The sequence below is a fragment of the Lagopus muta genome, chromosome 9 (assembly GCF_023343835.1).
Source record: "Lagopus muta isolate bLagMut1 chromosome 9, bLagMut1 primary, whole genome shotgun sequence".
In the NCBI taxonomy this organism is placed as follows: domain Eukaryota; kingdom Metazoa; phylum Chordata; class Aves; order Galliformes; family Phasianidae; genus Lagopus; species Lagopus muta.
In genome coordinates, this window is record NC_064441.1 from 12,963,210 (window position 1) to 12,977,018 (window position 13,809).

The following is a 13,809-nucleotide window of genomic DNA, read 5'->3' on the forward strand; positions in this document are numbered from 1 at the left end:
TACTCTAACACTTCAATAACTTCTTGTTAAAAGTTACTGCTAAATGTCAGTGTGTAAAGTTTCCGGGTGTTTGTTGAACAGCATATTTGTCAGAACTTTGATTCTGAATTTTCGTAATTGTCAGAAGTGTCAGAATTTTGCAAACTTAAATAGGAGCAAAATCCAATGTTGCTCATCCCCTTGAAAAGGTTAGCGCTGAATTCACACAACATAAAAATAGATGAATCAAATCCAAGGAATTAGTAGTAGTGAAGCTAGAGATTAGAAGTCTCAAGAAAACTTGAAGTAACCTTGTCAGAAGCAAGAACACGTATAATGAGACACTGGGCAATGAAAGCATCTGTCCCCTCAGTGTCAGAACTCATTATAAATATGTATGTCCTGTTGCAACATGAGTCCCCATTTGAGGGTCATCTAAAGAAGATAAAGGACGGTTTATTCAAAATCCAAATTTCAAGTGTCTCTAGTAAAATGCTCCATTACTTTATGATCATCAGTACAGCTGTATATTCTATCTTAAAAATATTTACATGTACTTACATATATGCAAGTATATATGCATTTAAAATATATACATTAAATGATTTAAGTAAATAGCAAGCTTCATCATCCCTGGGCTTACAGGAGAAAAGATGGATGTTTCCCATTTTCTGTCTTCCAAACTCAATACAGTTTTCTCAATGTTACTGCAAACATCATATTCCCTCTCTGTAACGACCCCAGTAAGAGTTAGGATCAAGATTTTTCTTCCCTACCCATTTAGACATTGAGATCTGCAGAGTTAACTTTGGTGCTGTCTGATTTGCCCCTCCTCAGAAACTCATCCTGTCAGGACTTTGGAGTCCTCCAAAATGCCTGCACAAACCGTGCTGTAAATGAACTTGTGTTACACCTGTCATTATGCAAGACAATTTGGAAGGGGACAAGTTAAGCCATTTTGAAAGTATGCCCCCGCCCTGTTGCCTATTAGGAGTTACATGCATTAGAAAGCTGCTTGCAAGCCTCCACCACAGAACTTGCTCTTCTGGTTTTCCAGCCAGTCAGCACAGTGTCAAGTGCCACAGGTGCCAGGAGCATGCTCACTCAAGGCAAATTCACAGTAATAAAGATTCTGAGATGAAAAAGGGTGTTTCCTGTTACACCTGCAGGACCTTAACTACTCATAAAGAAGCCACTGAGCTTGCTGAGAGCTACAGCCAGTAGGAGCTTCTGAACATATAATCCCAATTTCAGGCTAAGAACAGTATCACTTCCACAAGTGGAGGCACAGGACATATCTAAAGATCAAAAACCTGAAGACAAATAATCAGGACAAGAAAAAAAGAAAATGCAGTGACTCATAACTGTTATGTAATTGCTCACAGCATAATTTCATCATTCCTTCAGCTACCCTCCCTATCAGCTGCCAACTCCCTCCTTTTGCAGTAACTGATCACCTTAAAAAACAGATTGACTGACTTTAAGTGTTGGAAGGGTAGGAAGGATAAGGCACAGAGGGCAATCAACTTAACAGACTCAAATTTAACAGTTTCCATTGACAGAAGTAATTTGCTGAATCACCAGATACATGCAAGTGTACAAGAAATACTGTACCACAAAGCTGGTCATCTATTATATGAAAATACAAGATTTAAGTTTCATCATGCAAATGTTAAGCGCAGCACATGCAGGAGAAGTGCAGAAAACATTAAAATGGAGACTGTAAAGGGAATATGAGAAGAGATGGGTGTCTGCTTTTGTGCCACGTTCATAACTTTTATATACACATATATAGTGTTTAGGCTGCTCAAATAGTTCTAAAGGCAGTTTCACTTCTAGAATTTAAATTCACACATTTTTCTTGAGATGCAAAGAATTAATTTAGTAATACTGTTTAGTCACATTGGGGAAGCAATAGGAAGTTCAAAGCTTAGCTGGAGTTGAGACTTAAAGAGAAAGTTCTATAACTCCATTAGTGGTAAAAGAATGACCCTGCCTGGGCTGGTAATCAAACTGAGGCTCTTCCCAGCATGAGTTGTCCTATGAACATAATAGTAATTTCAATACTGATTGTATTAATTTAGTTACTTCAACATTTAGTACATTAGTAACTTAGTTAATTGAATTATACAGAAAAATACACAAAATGGTAATGAAGTGAAAAAGGTATACATGACTCAGAGATCCTTTTTTATAGGAACAGACACAATAAGCCCAAAAGTTGGTTTCATAAATATTCTCCAGTATTTGTCTAAACTTCACCATAGCTACAAACATTGAAGTAATTTATATTCCATGAATACCCTAGTGATTGACTTCATCCAATATTCATTTGCCACTTTTGCATGCATTCACAGAGCAGTAGTTAGAAACACCAAGGTCTGTTAAAATCCCATAAATTGGTGCAAATTTACATCATGTTTCAGATGTCTGCTTACTGTCCCAGAAGATACATTATAATGTATTTCAATACACAGGCTAAAACTTTCGGTCTATTGTATTATGTGGGTAAAAATCCCATTAACATTAATGCACCTGTATTTTATTCCAAGTCAATGACTGGTCAGATACAAATGACAAAGATTTTCCTGCAAAGAGGCTCACTTCAACTAAGATATCATTCAGGGGAGAAAAAATGAACTGAAGTATATAAGAAAGAAAAACTGCTAACCCTTGCTTGTCCCCCCTTCCTTCAATCTGTAGTATTTTTCCCCTTGTAATTAATATCGAGCCCTTTCCCCTACCCACATCAGTTTTAATAGAATGGGAATTATGTAGCAGTAATTACTTTTTGCTTTCTTCCACTTAAAATGTTTCACATTCTGTATTGTTACATTAGTGCTACATTAAATACCTTCATGGCATTCTGCTAAAAATATGTTTTGCAGGCAAATTTTTAAAATGCTTTCAAAGAACTTCAAAAATACAAATATCCTCACTGGCTGCAGACTTACGAAAGTCAACATTCATAACTAAAACAATAGTATAAATGTATATCAAAAATTTTGTTTCTGACATCAGTCTCTGATAATAAAATTCCTGATTATTATCTCCTGCTATCCAAAAGCCACAGAAGAACATGAATTACTGCCTCAGACAATAGCTCCATTTTACTCTCAATCACTTCCACAATGGAGCTGTTCTTACGTTCAAAGAATTCCTGCATTTAAATTGAGCTTCATTTAAAATTCATTCTTGGCCTTTTTTTCCCCCTAAAATCTGGGGAGATAACTGTGAATATCCAGAGTAACAAACTTGTGATTAGCTGTGCAGAGCAGACACAGATGCAGTTCCATACCAAACATAGTAAACAAGGTCTGTTTGTAAATTCTAAAACTTTTCAATTACTAACATAAGGCACAAAACTTATTTTCTTAAGATTGTTATTCTTTACTAGAAGGCAGTGTTCCCTCAAAAGTCTTCATTCTGCTCCCACTGCAGTCACTATCTGACTTTCCACTGATGACTGTACACTATACCACAGAGCCCAGACTTAAGGACTCAGGAGGAGAACTGTGAGCTCACCACCCGTGTCTGACCTGAGACACAGCAGGCTTTTTGCTTCATTTGCAGGTTACAGCTTGGTCAGTTTGAAAATTAAACACAGAAATAACACAAACACACTCACTATCCTATTATGCAGTACATGGAAATAAAGCTACAACTTGAACGCAAACAGATAATCACTAATTTTCTGAATCTGGCATTCCCCTGACATGTCTTCATTTTGCTTTCAGTATAATCTGAAGTTTTCAAATGGGAAATGAAAAACCTATGGCCTACTGTTCATAAATACATCAACTCTCTTCAGTCTAGAGATTTCTATTCCTCTAAATGTCATTAAACATATTGCAAAATCTCATTAGACTCTCTTCTGTTTGCCAGTGTTTACCTAACTGCCAAAAGTTTTCCAGCAATGCACTCTTTTGGCATTAAACAACAGATTCTACCAAAAAAGAAAAAAATATTTGTATTACTACACTTCTTGACAGTGAAATTACACTCCACTTTAAATAATACGCACAATACACTCCACTAAAAAACAAAGACTACTTTATTCCTGCACGTGATGCTGCCATCCTACTCAGTCCAAAAAAAAAAAAAAAAAAAAAAAAAAACCACTAAAAACAGTATTATCTGAATTGTTCTACAGAAGAGACTTTCAACTTAGATTTTGCATCAAATTCTCAGTTTTATTGCCTTCCTTGCTGCTATGGACTATTGACTCTATAATAAACAGAGGCTCCATACAGAATGAAAGTCTAGCAAAATGCTGCCAAATTAGGAATTGTGGAAGGCTGGCCAGATCTGTATGTATATAGCCTTGACAATTTTCAACCTGGATATGCCTAACAGATTTGCTACCCATCAAAGTGTGTATTTAAAAGACAACTGTTGAATATTAAAGAGCAACTTTGATCTACTAAAAATCGCCATTAATGATTTATCAGTAGCAGTTAAGACTTATCAGAGCCACTGATATTTTCCAGAGTCCTTGGCATAAGCGACTTGTGAGCTTAAACTTGCGTGGTAAGGCCGTGGCTACTGGAAGCTATCAAAAGTGGGGAGAGAACAGATCCACAGTCTAATACCTGCAGATCCACTCAAGCAACAAAGCCCAAAGACAAAGAAGATTTAAAAAAATCTCTAGCATCTGTGTTTGAGAACAGATCAGTTGCTAAAATCCATTTCCCCATCTTGCTCAGGGCTCAGGATGTTATAGAGGATACGCCTTTATTCAAACACTGTGATTTGAGTCCAAGTACGACTTCTGCTCAAGCTAACAGCTCAACAGGGACTGTGCTGTACGGCACTTTCAGTGGGATTAAAATGAGTAAATAATTTAGATTTAGAATGCAGTAGAGTGTACGCTTCTTCATGCACGTGTTTTTTTTGTGTATTTATAAATCAGATACTCTACAGAAAAAAAAGCAGAGGAATTATTTGTAAAGGTTCAACATTATGTATTTGTCCTTGTTTGTGAAAGTTGCTGATGACCAGCTGACACATGAACATTGATCCAACTTGAACAAGAAATTGTCTGAACCAGGAACAACTCGATATCATGCTACCAGATGGGAAGCCTAATCACCGTGCTTCTGACACTAATACAATAAACAAAGTGTGCAAGCAGACAGACACCTTATTGGAACACACATCAATCCATTCTTTAAGGGAAAGACTGTGTTTTCTGGCATCTACATTCAGCTCTCTTAAAGTGTAAGATACATTTTTTGTGCTAGCTTTTAAATATATTGAACTGGGAAGCTAAACTAAGTAGGAGAAGACGTGAAGTCTGCCTTCTACACATTCTCAGATGATTTTATATAATTCAAAACAAAGATACTGGAAAGGAACACAACAATACGTACAGGGTTTGGTTTTTTTTTTTTTTTTTACGGCAGAACAACTTGCTTTCCACAAGCCCCGTACTAATAATTGTCTTGTAGGTAGCAAAATGCTCACAGAGAGCAAAGAGGGGTTTAACACATACTATTTCAGCAAGACAGAGAAGAGTAGAAAAACCTAAGCTCTGAAGCAAGGCAGAAATAGACCAGATAAACTCTAAAATCTCTTGATCTAGTTTAAAAAAAAAACAGCAGCCATGCAGTAGTACCCACGCAAAAGGTAGAGCAGCTACTGCAAGTAATGAAGTTTCAGTACTCTTGCCTGTGCTTAAAAATATTTAATTGTCATTCACAAGAGTTGAGACATCAAGTTCTTATTATGCCTTATTTCAATTTGTCAGATTTCTACAACACTTAAACACAGAACGTCCTCAAAACAGCACACTAAGAGCAGCAAACATTTCACAGCAAGACTACATTAAATCTGCTAAAACTCTGGTTTTATAAGAAAACAACATAACTTTGTATTTATTTGGTTCTAATAAGAACAAAATAAAACAATAGGTATTAAACTAGAAAAGATCATTGAAAAATTGAAGATCATTGAAACCTGATCTTGAAGTGATAACCACAGATGTTCTTCTAATAATTTATCCAAATTCTTTATGAAAATCACTAGGAAACCAGCTATAGCTTGTGGAATACTCAACTCAGAAAGCCTAGCCATTTTGGCCCAGTATTAAGTCTTTTCCCTACGCCAAGAAAGAAGCAGGGCTTCTCTAACAGGCAAGTTAGGATTCTATTATTTTTTATATAGGATCCCGATTTTCCCAAATCTTACCTCCAGAATCCCATTTGATTTTATCCTGAGATTTGTGAGTGGTGTACATTTGAGATACTCTCCGCAGCAGCAGGTGTTCGTCAGTCAAAGAATTCCCCAAGCAGCTTCCATTCCCTGTTCTTCACTGAAGGCTGCATAGCTCCCCAGGACAGTCAAGAAACATAGTTGCTATGGAGGAAAGGGAGACAAACCCTCGATTAAGTAAAGCAGCTGAGAAAAAAATTAACACAGATTTAAAGTACATAGGTGAACATTCACAGGGAATACCAGCAAACCAAAACTCAGTTCAAATAGCTCAGGCAAACTGACTCTTGCCAACATTTTTTTTTGCCTAAGTTCTACCTTGCTTCCTCTCCTGATAGCCCTTGAAGTGCATTTCTGTTTTAAACCATCAAGAGCTCTCTTTGTGAGCAAACACAAATTATTAAAAATAAAACTAGAAAAAAAAACCCTGTAGTATAGCCTCCTTTCCCAAAATGTTATAATCATATATATTGCTAATAAGACTCTTCTGGCCAAAAGGCTGCTACATCATATTTACCTCCAGAAGTGACAAATAATCACTGCTTCAACAGAAAGCACTCATCTTGAGTCAGAAATTGTGGATGAGAGGAAGGCAAGCAGTATATTTGCTTAGCCATTAATACAGGCTGAGAATATAAACTATCAAGAAATTTACCACTTCCCTACCACACATTCCAGTTACAGCTACACATTTTACACACGCAATGTATTTCCTTTCCAAAATATGCAATACGAAGAGAAATAACTATAACAAGAATAGAAGCACTGGTATTTTTCATATCTTGCCACAGAATGATGATTTTTTTTTTTTTAAACTCCATCAAATTCTAAAGAAAAAGGTGAGATTAGTTTGACTAAGATTCAGTGTCAGAGTGCATGAAAGCTGAATGAACGAAGGAAAGAATGACTGTGCCTGCATCTTCAAAAATTCAGGTGGGCTTGCTTTGTTGTTCCTTTGTTTTCAATCTTTTATAGAGCTTTGTGGCCACCATGGGAGGCATCCAGGCAGGGAGGTTTATGCCAGTTACTAAATGATTGAGGTACAACTTCAGGAGTCCCCGGAGCAGAGGTCAGGGACTCCTCATTTTATCAAAAAAGAGAGAGAAAAGATTAAAGGTGGATAAAGACTAAAGATGACACATATTCAAATAAAGAGAGAAAGAAAAAACTCAAGCAGACACAAAACTGCATGAGAGAAGAGCTGGATTTCATCCCCAATCAAAACTAGTGTCATCAGTGCACTGAAAGATTTGAAGTTTCCTTGTTTGCATCACTGTATTCGCTGCTGCAGCTTTTCTTAAATAAAAAAGTCAATGTACTCTAAACTTATTTTAGTTTTTCCCATTTTAATTGTTTCTCTTTTCATAAGCAGAAGATTAGACTACTTCAGTTCACTTGCATACACTTCTTGATTCTTCAGTTTAGTTAGTATCAAATGTAAGCTTGGATGAAGACAATGAATTGAGGCTGCATTTGGGCAACAGTAAGCATGCAAGTTAGGGTCAATGCACGGACAATCTCTTGGGGTGTGCAACCTTACACAAAAACTAAGGGTTTGGGAGTATTTTCTTGCCAAGTTTCCAGGTCCTCTTGGAAGGCTGACGGACACTGAACTTCACAGCACTGAACTTACAGAAAAGAAGTGGGGACTGGGGGTTGACACATCAAATGCACAGATCTGAAATTGATATTAGGGGAAAATTTTGCCTGTGCCGCTAGATTTTGCATGCTGTGTTATAGATCTGTCGAGCAAGTCATGGAATGCACAGTCAAGAAAATATAGGAAAATAGACGAGTAGCCAGAGAGCAACAGCTTATTCTGCTGGCGAATCTTCACAGGTCAGTGGAGATGATGAAATTATGACTGCAATTGCCAACATAGCAATCTGGTCACTGGTGATCTCTATGAAACCTGCATTCTGTATAGTTTAGGACACAGCAGTACTGACAAGCAGACCACTCTTTACACAGAAATGAACAAAAGCAGGTGGCCAGTTCAGCTGTTTCTAATGCTCAGAGGTAACTTTATTTGCCTAGACTCAGATTTCTTTCAATGCCAGTATGGAAAGGGGACAAAAAGGACAGGATTATGTTTAAAAGTAGGCTTGCAGACGAGAGAGAGAACATGGCTATCATCAAAAAATAGAAGAATATATTCTGGCAAAATGAAGGCTATTCGATCTAAATGACCCTGGAAAGCCTCAGTTCTGGTTCTCTTAGTACTGACAAAGACTTCTTAAGATTCATTTGCGTTTAAATGTTATCAGGCCTGTTGTGGGTACAGGAAAGCTGTTTCCAAAACTATTGTAGAGCACAGTTCTTCTAAAGACACGGCTAATCGATTATTATGTAAATACGGGATTTAATTTGGATTTATTTTATTTAAACCTATCAGAGGCTGCATTATTTGATGACTGCCTAGCAGACACTGTGACACACCACATGATGTCAGACTGCTTTCTGGAAGAGAATCCCCTAGGTCAAATTAACAATGCCAGTCCCTCCTTGCAGCCTCCCTCAAGTTTCATAATTACCAGTTATAATTAACCCAGGAAACTAATTAGCACATTGCTGTTCCATGCTACATCACTGACTATTGTAGTAAAGAAGGGATCCCTTTATTTCTCATGGGTACTAAAATGGAAAATAAGCAGTGTCCAGCTCAGGTGACAGTTGTGGTTATTTGTGCTGGAATTAGAATGTCAACTTAGATGAAGACGAGGCTAAATTATGTTTTTATTGGTTAGAAAAAAAATCTACAGAGTCAAGGCCAACTGCTCCCCGCCCTGTGGCAGACAAAGCCTTCATGGGGAAAAAAAGTTTAGTAGTTCTTCAAAATTACACAAAAATGGAAGTGATTTCACTTAATATCCTTGTAATATTGTACATTACAAAGCAACTACATAACATTAGATTGTAATAAAAACATTAGTTTAATTAAAGTTTTCTGTTGCCTATATACCAACTGTTACAACCCTCAAGAGAATCCTACAAAAAAGAGCAGCACGCAGTGCAGATCTGCATCAGGAAACAGGTGAGTCAGAGCAACCTTAACCCAAACATACAGGTAAAAATGATTTATTTTAATGCTAATTTTAACTCACGGGCACAAATACAAGCAAAATCCTAATCCAAGCATACAAGGAAAATGATTTTGCATAATACTGATTTTAATTTGTAGACGAAAGAACAATACTTTGGTCGCAGATATTTAGTCATTACTGGAAAAAAAAAAGCATGTCTATAAAACACCAAGACAGCATTTTCCAGCTGCTAGAGAACAAAAAAGTATATTATTATTCCCTTCTCTTTTCCTATACAAATGATATTATAACCTAACAATCAGCTCCAGACACTTGTAAAGCTCTCTAAAGGGGTAAGCAGTCTGTTTTGTATGGTCTCATACCACAGAACAGATCACTACTTGATTTTTGAGAAACTTAAAGGTGCAGCTCAATATTATTTGCAATGTCCTACTTTAATCTAAGGAGATTAATGGCCTTGTTTTTTTCTACATATTCAATGAATAGAGAGAAAGGATCCCCTTCAGTGCAGTTAAGATGCAGAATACTTGTTCTTGAAGAGGCCCTGTCATCACTGTCATCTACAGAGAAGCCTAGGGAAGCCAGGCTCCCCAGGATAAAACTAAGCTATGCAAAATCCTTCTGTTTCCTCCACTGCACACTCCACCTTCATCTTATCTTGTATCTGTGATTGTTTCCAGCCCATAAAATATATATAGATAAATATCGATATAGATTAGTTTATCTTAATAACTCGCCTTTTAGAGATGTAAGAGCATTGTGTATGCTCACATCAGCTTTTCAAACACATTTCTACAGGAAAGTATGAATACAGCCTGGTTATTTAGGCTACTTGGCTGCAGGGAAAAGATGGCATAGAGTCAAACCACTGCTGTAGGTCTGCCCCACGAGCAGGCTCTCACTCATGGTTAGGGTGAAGAAATAGAATTCTGTTTCTGGTCACACTTACTTCCCTCTTCTTGCAACTTCTGAGCAAGTACTTCAGTATTTTCTAGATCAGAATAGAGGATGAATAGAAGTCAGGAAGAACTGAAGTTACGAAAGCTAAAATACCCTCATTCTTTAAACTGCTTAAAGATAATTGCACGAAATTATGACTATTAATGCAGGGAGCTGCAAATATACAATTGTTGCTAACCTTGAATTCCAGCAAGTGTTTGTTTACACTTGAGAGCTTCTATACTCTTTCTGAATAAAAGCCTTTCTGTACTGGTTCAATCTGACGTGTTAATTGTCCCCTCAAATTATCTTGTACATTTCAGTGACTGGATAAATACACTGTGCTGTAAGCTAATAGCCATGTTAGGCTTCTGAAGAACAAGATTATTCACAGACGTTACAAAGCTGTACTTCATGCCATATGTAGTGGTGTGTGATACCAAAATGCTCTTTTATGGAATTATTTTACTAGAATTTTTTTTTTTTTTTTTTTTTAAGAGTAGAAGCTGTATATAATACAGTCTCAAATCTAGCTTGTAATTAATAATAAATTACAGAATATTCATACTTAACCCCCCCCCCCCCCACACACACACACACACTCTAATCACTTATTTGAGTAGCCCTGCTATCATCACTCATTAGTATGGGCATAGAGATCACAGCCTGCCCTTCCCCCACTGGTCTATTTTTCACTTGAATTGACAGTTACAGAGCACAGTGCTTCTATATTTTTCGCCCCAGTCATGGTGTTCGTTTGTCAGACATAAATTACACATCCACTAACACCGTGCTTTAAAGAAGTCTGATATATATTTTACAGTGGCTTGTTTCCATTCACTATAGTTTTGAGCATAGTCACATTTCCTGCTTCCACCAGGATGGGGTAGAGGGGAGGAAAACAGTGCTTTTTCCTCAATAGACCTTTTTTAAGGTGTTTAATTATCATTCGAGTTAAAATTACTGTCCTGTATTTCATATGTCAAGTTCCCCTCAGTTGTAATTACACTGTACACTACACGTGCTCTGGAGGTACCGATCTACAACAGCAAAACAGCTCAGATTTTTGCATTTACATGAAACCATGAGCATGTAGAATAACTGATTAGACAAAATAGTCATGCTTAAATAGAAGAACAGTGCACAGACAGCTCTATTTTCTACACACTGTTTCAAATTTTCTCATTTTTTTCAGGTATTGCTTCCTTAGTCTCTTTTTTCCATCATGTGAGCAGAATAATTTACACATGCATTAATAGCAACAGTTCTTTTATAGGACAGCTGAAGCCAAGAGGTAAAACAATTCTCATACTAAAAAGCTTTTCCAGATTTCTTGAGACAGCACCATCAGTCGGTCCAACAAGAACAAAAAATCTCCTGAAGCACCTTACGTTTTATGATGATGTAATAGGTGCAACAATTTTTGAATTAAATGCAATTGACAACAAGCTGGGAGAAATAACTATTACAGATGGAAGTGCTTTCAGATCTTTCTAGACATCGCTGCCATTTAGCCTTAAGAACAATACTCCCATGGATAACTCATGGGTTTCAGTACACATGGCTGGTACAGTTAAGCAGCACAATGCACTGAGTTCAGTAACTGCACTGCTGGAAGTCAGGCTAGCTCCTCAGCTGGGAGAGCTACCCCAAACTTACACTTGCTGAATTGCTCATTTTTCATCTGAGTGAACTCCAATCATTACAATTTAGAAGCATTGTTCTAGTTCTGCAGGGATATATAGAATTATCTATACAGCTTAAGGAAATAAGAGGTATTTTTTACACTTAATTGTTTTACTGCAGCTTGTTTGAACGTGAACAAATATACAAGGTTAGAGTGCTGTAAAAAAAAATTAAAAAAAAAAAAAAAAGGTAGTAATTACTTTAGACCTAAAGCAGGTAATCAAAGTTAAGATCTCAGTTTTGCTGAGAAAGCAAATTTTTAATGGACTTCTCTGATGGGGTTTCTGTACAATTAAATTCTGAAATACTGCCACTCTTAGAGCGTCCTCTCCCCTCAAGCAATTCTGAAAGCAGTTTCAAGAGGGAACTGAATGGCTGCAGGTGACTGATTGATCTCCAGAGAGTGAAAGGGGTTGTATCAATCTCTACTAGAATGGGGCAGGAGGTCTTCTCTAAATAACTGGAGTTACTCATCCTGCTGAGTAGGATGACCTTCCTTTTATACTGCATAATGTTCTGGGCATGAACTAGCTTTTCCAGAGATAGCTAGCTATTCATCTGCTTAACCTCAGGAATGCATTAAAGCCCCTCCCTCCCCTATCATCAATTCCCTCACTTTTGCATCTGCAGTCTGACCAACCAGCATCATAAAAACCAGATAAAACAACAAACAGCTCCAAGTGCTCCACAGTGGTTTGCACAATGCCCATACTTTTCCAAACAGCAATAAATCAGCTAAGGAATATGATGGCATTGACTAAAAGCAGGCACCCACACATACACAACAGGTTTAACTGTTCTGTGCATTTTTAATATCGTCTTAGAAAACCATAAAAAAGCCACTCCCTGTCACAGCCCCATGCCAAAGAAACTCATGCCCATTTTTGGAGCCCCAGAGAAAGAAGGTGGCATATTAACACCACGCAGAAAGTACCTGGTCCTCTCCCAGGATAAACAAGCATCAACAGAAACAGTTTCTTCCCTACCTAAAAAGGCTCTGTGCAACATTACTAGATTTTAGATACTTGCCCCACCTTCCATCAATCTTTTATGCTAGGAAAGTGAAAATCAACTTAGCCAAGATCTCTTTGATCTGTGGTAGCTCTTAATGGCAGTTCAGATGCGAGGGACCCTGGGTTCCAGCAGAGTCATTACCCAATCACCCAGAAAGCTTTTGCTGATAACCTACTAGTACTCAGTTATTTCAGAAATGCCTATGCGGACTACAGCCACAGCTTCTGCTGCAACATATTTCTTCTCAGCCCAGTTATTAATAGAGCTCTTACTCATACTTGAAATAACCTTCTTAGTTCCTGAGATCAGTGAACTAGAAAAAAAGAAAGGGAAGTATTACAAAAGATTGCATATTTCTATAATTCCTCTTTTCAGACATTTCTTCCTCAGCTATAAACAGCCACTAAACAAAACTCAAGCCTTGTACAGCTCTACACCCAAAATGATACCACTTCAGACCCTGACATGCTTTTATTTCCTTTTTGCTCAGAGGCAAAAGCCATAAACAACATCAGATTGAAGCTTACCATTACTGCTCCTGTCTCAGTGCCAAGCAACCGCTCACTGAACCCAGCTTTCAGCTTCAGTTTGTAAATGAAGCTCTACAATAGAAAGTCATTTGTTTCAGTTGTGAAGCTTTCTGATCAGTCCTACATGGACAAATTCAAACACTGTGATCTCAATAATACATACTTTTCTTCTTTGAGGTCTTTCCAAACAGATTTGTTCTCAAAGTTAAATATATTTGTCAACTTTGCAAACTCAACTAATACAGTTGTCGGTCACTACTATTTTTGGAAAAAGTGGATCTGTCTGAAGCATCACTTTTTCCCCAAACATAACCAAGACATGTGCTTTCCATTAAGAATTAAGCAGGGAAAAAAAGATCACTTAATTATTACATGCTAAAGAAACCTCAGACCAATCTTAGAAG

At 37.3% G+C, this 13,809-nt stretch overlaps 1 long non-coding RNA gene across 2 annotated transcripts in view; it reads right to left on the reverse strand.

The window, feature by feature from the left end:
- Positions 1–13,809, reverse strand: part of LOC125697402 (uncharacterized) — a 431,807-nt gene that overhangs the window by 375,218 nt on the left and 42,780 nt on the right. For both annotated transcript variants that reach the window (XR_007378778.1, XR_007378779.1), the window contains one exon: positions 6,169–6,336. This is a non-coding gene — a long non-coding RNA (uncharacterized LOC125697402). The remainder of the gene's footprint in view (positions 1–6,168; positions 6,337–13,809) is intronic.